The sequence below is a fragment of the Leucoraja erinacea genome, chromosome 16 (assembly GCF_028641065.1).
Source record: "Leucoraja erinacea ecotype New England chromosome 16, Leri_hhj_1, whole genome shotgun sequence".
Taxonomy (NCBI): Eukaryota; Metazoa; Chordata; class Chondrichthyes; order Rajiformes; family Rajidae; genus Leucoraja; species Leucoraja erinaceus.
Window position 1 is genome coordinate 38,828,125 of NC_073392.1, and position 8,779 is coordinate 38,836,903.

The following is an 8,779-nucleotide window of genomic DNA, read 5'->3' on the forward strand; positions in this document are numbered from 1 at the left end:
CCTAGTCCCATCTACCTGCACTCAGACCATAACCCTCCATTCCCTTCCCATCCATATACCTATCCAATTTATTTTTAAATGATAAAATCGAACCTGCCTCCACCACATCCACTGAAAGCTCATTCCACACAGCTACCACCCTCTGAGTAAAGAAGTTCCCCCTCATGTTACCCCTAAACTTCTGTCCCTTAATTCTGAAGTTATGTCCTCTTGTTTGAAGCTTCCCTACTCTCAGTGGGGAAAAGCTTATCCACGTCAACTCTGTCTATCCCTCTCATCATTTTAAAGACCTCTATCGTCCTCCCCTTAACCTTCTGCGCTCCAGAGAATAAAGACCTAATTTATTCAACCTTTCTCTGTAACTTAGTTGCTGAAACCCAGGCAACATTCTAGTAAATCTCTTCTGCACTCTCTCTATTTTGTTGACATCCTTCCTATAATTGGGCGACCAAAATTGTACACCATACTCCAGAATTGGTGTCACCAATGCTTTGTACAATTTTAACATTACATCCCAACGTCCCGACTCGATGCTCTGATTTATAAAGGCTAGCATACCAAAAGCTTTCTTTACCACCCTATCTACATGAGATTCCACCTTCAGGGAACAATGCACAGTTATTCCTAGATCCCTCTGTTCAACTGCATTCCTCAATTCGCTACCATTTACCATGTACGTCCTATTTTGATTTGTCCTGCCAAGATGTAGCACCTCACACTTATCAGCATTAAAGCTGAGTCTCACGTTGCGAGTTGACACAAGAGGTACCCCGAGTGAAAGACTCGTGGTTGTGTACGAGATTGCAAGTGTATGATCAAGAGTTTAACCGAGTTTCCACGGGTATGACAAGTTTGCCGTTTACTTGTCATTTCTGCGATGTTCCAAGTTCGTCTCCCGAGTTACTCTTGAGCCAATCCTGATTGAAGGTTTGTTAAATAAGCAACGGTGTTATGTTTTAATAAGCAACAGTTAAAGAAGACCTCTCCATCCTGTGGCTTAATGCTCTGTTTTAAAGATATAATTCAGCGTGGCCGCATCTATTGATGTGACCTACAAAGGGAAAATGCTCACACATCCAGTGCCAGAGCAGTTATACTTATGATTTGTTTGAAACACACAGGTTTGATATGTTTTAATTGAATTTACTGCCATGTCTACACACTGCGGGGAGACAGGAGATTAAATATTTGAATGTGGACGGATGTGCACATCAGATTGTTGTGAGATGGAGCTCAGGGTTCACCTCCTGAGCTGCTTTGGTGCCCAGGCAGGAGTTGAGGTGGAGAGAGGTTGAGGGGGGGGGAGGGCGTCATTGATCTGTCTGGGGTGACATGGCTCTTGGGTTAGGCTGGGATCATTCTCTGCGGGATGATCTTAGTGCGGGAGACAAGTGTAGGAGAGGTGTACTGACTGTGTGGGCAGACACTTTGGAAGTGATTGCCCACCAGTCTCAAAAGCCGCTGTGTCTCCCTGTCCCTGGGATAGCAGGGGGCGATCAAACAGCACAATACCCCCCTCCCCCTCCACGCCAACACGAAGGGCAACGATCCCAAGGCTTTAGCGTCAGGAACAGCGGGCAGGCGACAATCACCTGCCATAACGCGAGAGAGATCATGCACTGTTGTAGGTCTCCTTTGCACGTCGGTGTTTCTGTCTTTCTCCACTCATTGTTGGCCCTATCTGTCACCACCCCCACCCCCACCCCTCTGCTTCCCGGCCATGTGTGTGACCCCTTCCCTCCCCTCTCCAGCTCCCCGCCCATTGCACCGGCGCGGGGGCTTTGCACTGTCTTCACGTCGGCGATGCCAGCAGGTCAGTGCCAGTCGCCCCTTCAGTTTCCCAGGGGGTCGGGACGGGACTGGAGTTCGGAGGGAAAGGTGGGGGGGGGGGGGGATGGGTGGGTTAGGTGAGCAGGAGAGTGGGGTTGTTTGCAGTTGCAGAGGGAGGGGGCAAGGGCGGTACAATTCCCAGTCTCAGCTCCTGTCCAGGGGTGTGGCCGGAGACGTCAGGACCAACGGGACAACGACCCCCAGGCCCACCAGGCCCACTGCAAGCACGGAGAACCCAGAAGCCCATAGCCAGCAGCAACTCCAGCCCAGCCCCGCTCCAACTCCAGAGGAATCCGCTCCCCGATGGGCCGCTACGGCGACAAGTGGCAGTTCGCCCACAGCCCGAGCTGCGCCCCCTCATCCGCCACCCCAAGAACAAGACGTACCTTGCACACCATCAGCTTCTGCCCCTACGGGGAGCGTGTTCCTCTGGAGTTGGAGCGGGGCTGGGCTGGAGTTGCTGCTGGCTGTGGGTCTCTGGGATCTCCGTGCTTGCAGTGGGCCTGGTGGGCCTGGGGGTCGGTGTCCCGTTGGTCCTGACGTCTCCGGCCACCCCCCTGGACAGGAGCTGAGACTGGGAACTGTACCGCCCTTGCCCCCTCCCTCTGCAACTGCAAACAACCCCACTCTCCTGCTCACCTAACCCCCCCCCCCCCCCACCCCCCACCTTTCCCTCCCAACTCCAGTCCCGTCCCGACTCCCTGGGAAACTGAAGGGAGCGACTTCCCCGGGGCGACTGGCACTGACCTGTTGGCATCGCCGACGTGAAGACAGTGCAAAGCCCCCGCGCCGGTGTAATGGGCGGGGAGCTGGAGAGGGGGGGGAAAGGGGTCACACACATGGCCGGGAAGCAGAGGGGTGTAGGTGGGGGTGGTGACAAATAGGGCCAACAATGAGTGGAGAAAGACAGAAACACCGACGTGCAAAGGAGACCTACAACAGTGCATGATCTCTCTCGCATTATGGCAGGTGATTGTCGCTGGGAAACTGAAGAGATCCACAATCTGCTGCTGCCTGCCCGCTGAGTTAGAGTTCACACGGTAGACTCACGATACACTAAGGTAAACGCACGGGTCACTACGTTCTTACAACGAGTTAAAATGTTTCAATTCTTAACCACAAAAGTAAAATTGACTCATGGAAAATTTCAAACATGTTTGATTTTTTGCAAGAGTCTACAAGTTACACGAGTACCTGCCGTTAGCGCCACGAGTCTCTAAGTTGCGTCCACGAGTTCCGTACGTTAATCGTACGTTATTACCATGAGTCTTAACTTGGGTTACCTCTTGTGTCAACTCGCAACGTGAGACTCGGCTATTAAACTCCATCAGCCATCTTTCAGCCCATTCTTCCAAATGGCCTAAATCTCTCTGTAGACTTTGGAAATAGAAACATAGAAACATAGAAATTAGGTGCAGGAGTAGGCCATTCGGCCCTTCGAGCCTGCACCGCCATTCAATATGATCATGGCTGATCATCCAACTCAGTATCCCGTACCTGCCTTCTCTCCATACCCTCTGACCCCCTTGGCCACATCTAACTCCCTCTTAAATATAGCCAATGAACTGGCCTCAACTACCCTCTGTGGCAGAGAGTTCCAGAGATTCACCACTCTCTGTGTGAAAAAGTTCTCCTCATCTCGGTTTTAAAGGAATTCCCCCTTATCCTTAAGCTGTGACCCCTTGTCCTGGACTTCCCCAACATCGGGAACAATCTTCCTGCATCTAGCCTGTCCAACCCCTTAAGAATTTTGTAAGTTTCTATAAGATCCCCTCTCAATCTCCTAAATTCTAGAGAGTATAAACCAAGTATATCCAGTCTTTCTTCATAAGACAGTCCTGACATCCCAGGAATCAGTCTGGTGAACCTTCTCTGCACTCCCTCTATGGCAATAATGTCCTTCCTCAGATTTGGAGACCCAAAACTGCACGCAATACTCCAGGTGTGGTCTCACCAAGACCCTGTACAACTGCAGTAGAACCTCCCTGCTCCTATACTCAAATCCTCTTGCTATGAAAGCCAACATACCATTTGCTTTCTTTACTGCCTGCTGCACCTGCATGCCTACCTTCAATGACTGGTGTACCATGACACCCAGGTCTCGCTGCATCTCCCCCTTTCCCAATCGGCCACCATTTAGATAATAATCTGCTTTCCCATTTTTGCCACCAAAATGGATAACCTCACATTTATCCACATTATACTGCATCTGCCAAACATTTGCCCACTCACCCAGCCTATCCAAGTCACCCTGCAGTCTCCTAGCATTCTCCTCACACCTAACACTGCCCCCCAGCTTAGTGTCATCCGCAAACTTGGAGATATTGCCTTCAATTCCCTTATCCAGATCATTAATATATATTGTAAATAGCTGGGGTCCCAGTACTGAGCCTTGCGGTACCCCACTAGTCACTGCCTGCCATTGTGAAAAGGACCCGTTTACTCCTACTCTTTGCTTCCTGTTTGCCAGCCAGTTCTCTATCCACATCAATACTGAACCCCCAATGCCATGTGCTTTAAGTTTGTATACTAATCTCTTATGTGGGACCTTGTCGAAAGCCTTCTAGAAGTCCAGATACACCACATCCACTGGTTCTCCCCTATCCACGCTACTAGTTACATCCTCGAAAAATTCTATAAGATTCGTCAGACATGACTTACCTTTTGTAAATCCATGCTGACTTTGTCCAATGATTTCACCACTTTCCAAATGTGCTGCTATCCCATCTTTAATAACTGACTCTAGCAGTTTCCCCACTACCGATGTTAGACTAACTGGTCTGTAATTCCCCGTTTTCTCTCTCCCTCCCTTCTTAAAAAGTGGGGTTACGTTTGCTACCCGCCAATCCTCTGGAACTACTCCAGAATCTAAAGAGTTTTGAAAGATTATTACTAATGCATCCACTATTTCTGGAGCTACTTCCTTAAGTACTCTGGGATGCAGCCTATCTGGCCCTGGGGATTTATCGGCCTTTAATCCATTCAATTTACCCAACACCACTTCCCGACTAACCTGGATTTCACTCAATTCCTCCACCTCCTTTGACCCGCGGGCCCCTGCTATTTCCGGCAGATCATTTATGTCTTCCTTAGTGAAGACGGAACCAAAGTAGTTATTCAATTGTTCCGCCATATCCTGGTTCCCCATGATCAACTCACCTGTTTCTGACTGCAAGGGACCTACATTTGTTTTAACTAATCTCTTTCTTTTCACATATCTATAAAAACTTTTGCAGTCAGTTTTTATGTTCCCTGCCAGTTTTCTTTCATAATCCATTTTTCCTTTTCTAATTAAGCCCTTAAGCACCTATCTTAGTATCATCTGCATACTTACTAATCCAATTTACCACACCTTCATCCAGATCATTGATGTACATGACAAACAACATTGGACCCAACACAGATCCCTGTGGCACCCCACTAGTCACTGGCCTCCAACCTGACAAACAACCATCCACCATTACTCTCTGGCGCCTTCCATTCAGCCACTGTTGAATCCATCTTGCTACTCCTGCATTTATACCCAACAATTGAACCTTCTTAACCAACCTTCCATGAGGAAACTTGTCAAAGGCCTTACTAAAGTCCATATAGACAACATCCACTGCTTTACCCTCATCAATTTCCCTAGTAACCTCTTCAAATAATTCAAGAAGATTAGTCAAACATGACCTTCCAGGCACAAATCCATGTTGACTGTTCCTAATCAGACCCTGTTTATCCAGATGCTTATATATATTATCTCTAAGTATCGTTTCCATTAATTTGCCCACCACTGAAGTCAAACTAACAGGTCTATAATTGCTAGGTTTACTCTTAGAACCCTTTTTAAACAATGGAACAACATGCGCAGTACGCCAATCCTCGGGCACTATTCCCGTTTCTAATGACATTTTAAATATTTCTGTCATAGCCCCTGCTATTTCTACACTAACTTCCCTCAATGTCCTAGGGAATATCCTGTCAGGACCTGGAAACTTATCCACTTTTATATTTTTCAAATGTGCCAGTACTTCTTTTTCTTTGAATCTCATAGTATCCATAGCTATTCTACTTGATTCCCTTACCTCACACAATTCAATATCCTTCTCCTTGGTGAATACCGAAGAAAAGAAATTGTTCAATATCTCCCCCATCTCTTTTGTTCTGCAGATAGCTGTCCACTCTGTCTCTCTTATGGACCAATTTTATCCCTCGTTATCCTTTTGCTATTAATATAGCTGTAGAAACCCTTTGGATTTACTTTCACCTTACTTGCCAAAGCAACCTCATATCTTTTTTTAGCTTTTCTAATTTCTTACCAGAAGAGAGGGGGGAAAAAAACAGCTTGTTGTACATGACATCAACGCTATACCCGAAAGAGTAAAAACCAAAATGCTAAAGTTTTGAATGTAAATGTACCACTGATTATGTGATCATTGAACGCTTTGAAGGTAGCTATAAGAAATAATTACGCTGCTAAGTTATTTTTGTTCTCTGGCAAAGGAAGATTCACACTTTGAAAGAGAAAGTTGGGAAGATTCAATTTGAATGAGAAGTAAACCAGCATTGTGATAATGTTGAATTTTCATTTAATGTCAGTAGTTGTGCAAATGATCAGATATTCATCATTGACTTACTTGCTTTATTTTTTCAGTGAGGAATCCAAAAAGATTATAGGTGGCAGTCATGCCTTCTTAAAACAGCATAGCTGTTGCTTTCATTAATTCATCATGGCAAAGGTCCAATTAATCGAATTCATCATTTAATTGTCTTCCTTTGATCATCAATGAGGAAAAAACCCCTCCCCGGTACAGAATAGTGGCACAGTGGTAGACAATAGACAATTGGTGCAGGATTCGGCCATTCGCCCTTCGAGCTAGCACCGCCATTCACTGTGATGAAGGCTGATCATCCACAATTAGTACCCCGTTCCTGCCTTCTCCCCATATTCCCTGACTCCGATATATTTAAGAGCCCTGTCTAGCTCTCTCTTGAAAGTATCCAGAGAACCGGCCTCCACCACCCTCTGAGACAGAGAATTCCACAGATTCACAACCCTCTGAGTGAAAATGTTTTTCCTCATCTCCGTTCTAAATGGCTTGCCTCTTATTCTTAAACTGTGGCCCCTGCTTCTGGACTCCACCAACATCAGGAACACCTTTCTCTGGAACTCTCTGCCACAGAGGGTAGTCATGGCCAGTTCATTGGCTATATTTAAGAGGGAGTTAGATGTGGCCCTTGTGGCTAAGGGGATCAGAGGGTATGGAGAGAAGGCAGGTACGGGATACTGATTTGGATGATCAGCCATGATCATATTGAATGGCGGGCTCGAAGGGCCGAATGGCTTACTCCTGCACCTAATGTCTATGTTTCTATGTTTTCCTACCTCTAACGTGTCCAAACCCTTAATAATCTTATATGTTTCAATAAGATAGCCTCTCATCCTTTTAAAGAGTATACAAACCCAGCCACTCCATTCTATCAACATATGACAGTCCGGCCATCCTGGGAATAAACCTCGTGAACCTACGCTGCACTCCCTCAATAGCAAGAATGTCCTCCTTCAAATTTGGAGACCAAAACTGCACACAATGCTCCATGTGTGGTCTCACAAGGGCCCTGTACAACTGCAGAAGAACCTCTTTGCTCCTATACTCCTCCTCTTGTTATAAAGGCCAACATGCCATTCGCTTTCTTCACTGCCTGCTGTACTTGCATGCTTCCTTTCACTGACTGATGAACAAGGACCTCCAGATCTTGTAGTACTTCCCCTTTTCCCAACTTGTCACCATTCAGATAATAATCTGCCTTCCTGTTTTTGCCACCAAAGTGGTTAACCTCACATTTATCCACATTAAACTGCATCTGCCCACTCACCCAATTTGTCCATGTCACCCTGCATCCTCATAGCATCCTCCTCACAGTTGACACTGCCACCCAACTTTGTGTCATCTGCAAATTTGCTAATATTACTTTGAATCCCTTCATCTAAATCATTGATATATATATTGTAAATAACTGCGGTCCTACTCAAAAATATGGTCAGAATTTGTGGTCAGCGATCATGTTCAACTTGAAGAAATTTGGTCTAAAAAAAAAAAAGCTGTTTTTCCAAACTTGGTGTTTGCTAGGTTGTCACTTGAAGGAATCCTGGGTGGTAACATCAAGCCAAAGGTCTAACCAACCAGCAAATCGTATTAAAGATCTTCATGAAATGGGGACCAGGGAAGACCAAGCACAATTTCTAGCTCATGTTTTTAACATTTAATAGAGTATTAAATAGGATTGTAAAACACTGCAGATGCTGGGTCTGAAATAAAAGCAGAAGGTGTTGCGAATACTCAGTTTCAGTTTAGTTTATTGTCGCGTGTACAAGCTTTTGTTGCGTGCTCTCAAGTCATTTGTTGCATGCTATCCAGTCACTCACTATCAATACTCAGCAGGTCCGGCAGCTTCTGTAGAGGGAGAAACCATGATGACCTATGTCCAATTACCCAGACTGCTGAAGATAGTTATTAAGTCAAGCAGCATCAGTGGATGGTTATTGATCAAAATATTAACTTGATTCCATTCTCAGCGAATGCTGTATATCATTCGTATAGAATTAGGTTTTTTTTTTTTTGGCCGGCTAGTTTGCCAAGCAGTGATGATAGCTGAGTAAGTAATTTGAAAACCTGGAGGGTGTAAAGTAGCAAAGCTATTTTGTAGTTACCTGAAAATGTCATCAATTCAATTAATTTATTTTGTTTGTGGTGGAGAAGGCTGCAAGTCAGCACAGCTTGGGGAGGAAGGCAGCATCACTGACAGCAACTTGGGATTTCAGTTTCAGATTTAACTTGTCCCCTCTCCAACCGTTATAATCATCCTTTTACCTTTATGCAGTGGAACGGACTTGACGACAAACAGGGACTTGTTGAAATTCTTTGCAACACAGATTCTGTTTTCTTTTTTTTTCTAGTTTTGTTTT

The 8,779-nt window shown here is 45.7% G+C and overlaps 1 protein-coding gene across 6 annotated transcripts in view; it reads left to right on the forward strand.

The window, feature by feature from the left end:
• The window catches only part of raf1b (Raf-1 proto-oncogene, serine/threonine kinase b), a 78,589-nt gene that overhangs the window by 38,828 nt on the left and 30,982 nt on the right, over positions 1–8,779 (forward strand). The gene's annotated exons all lie outside the window — the stretch shown is intronic.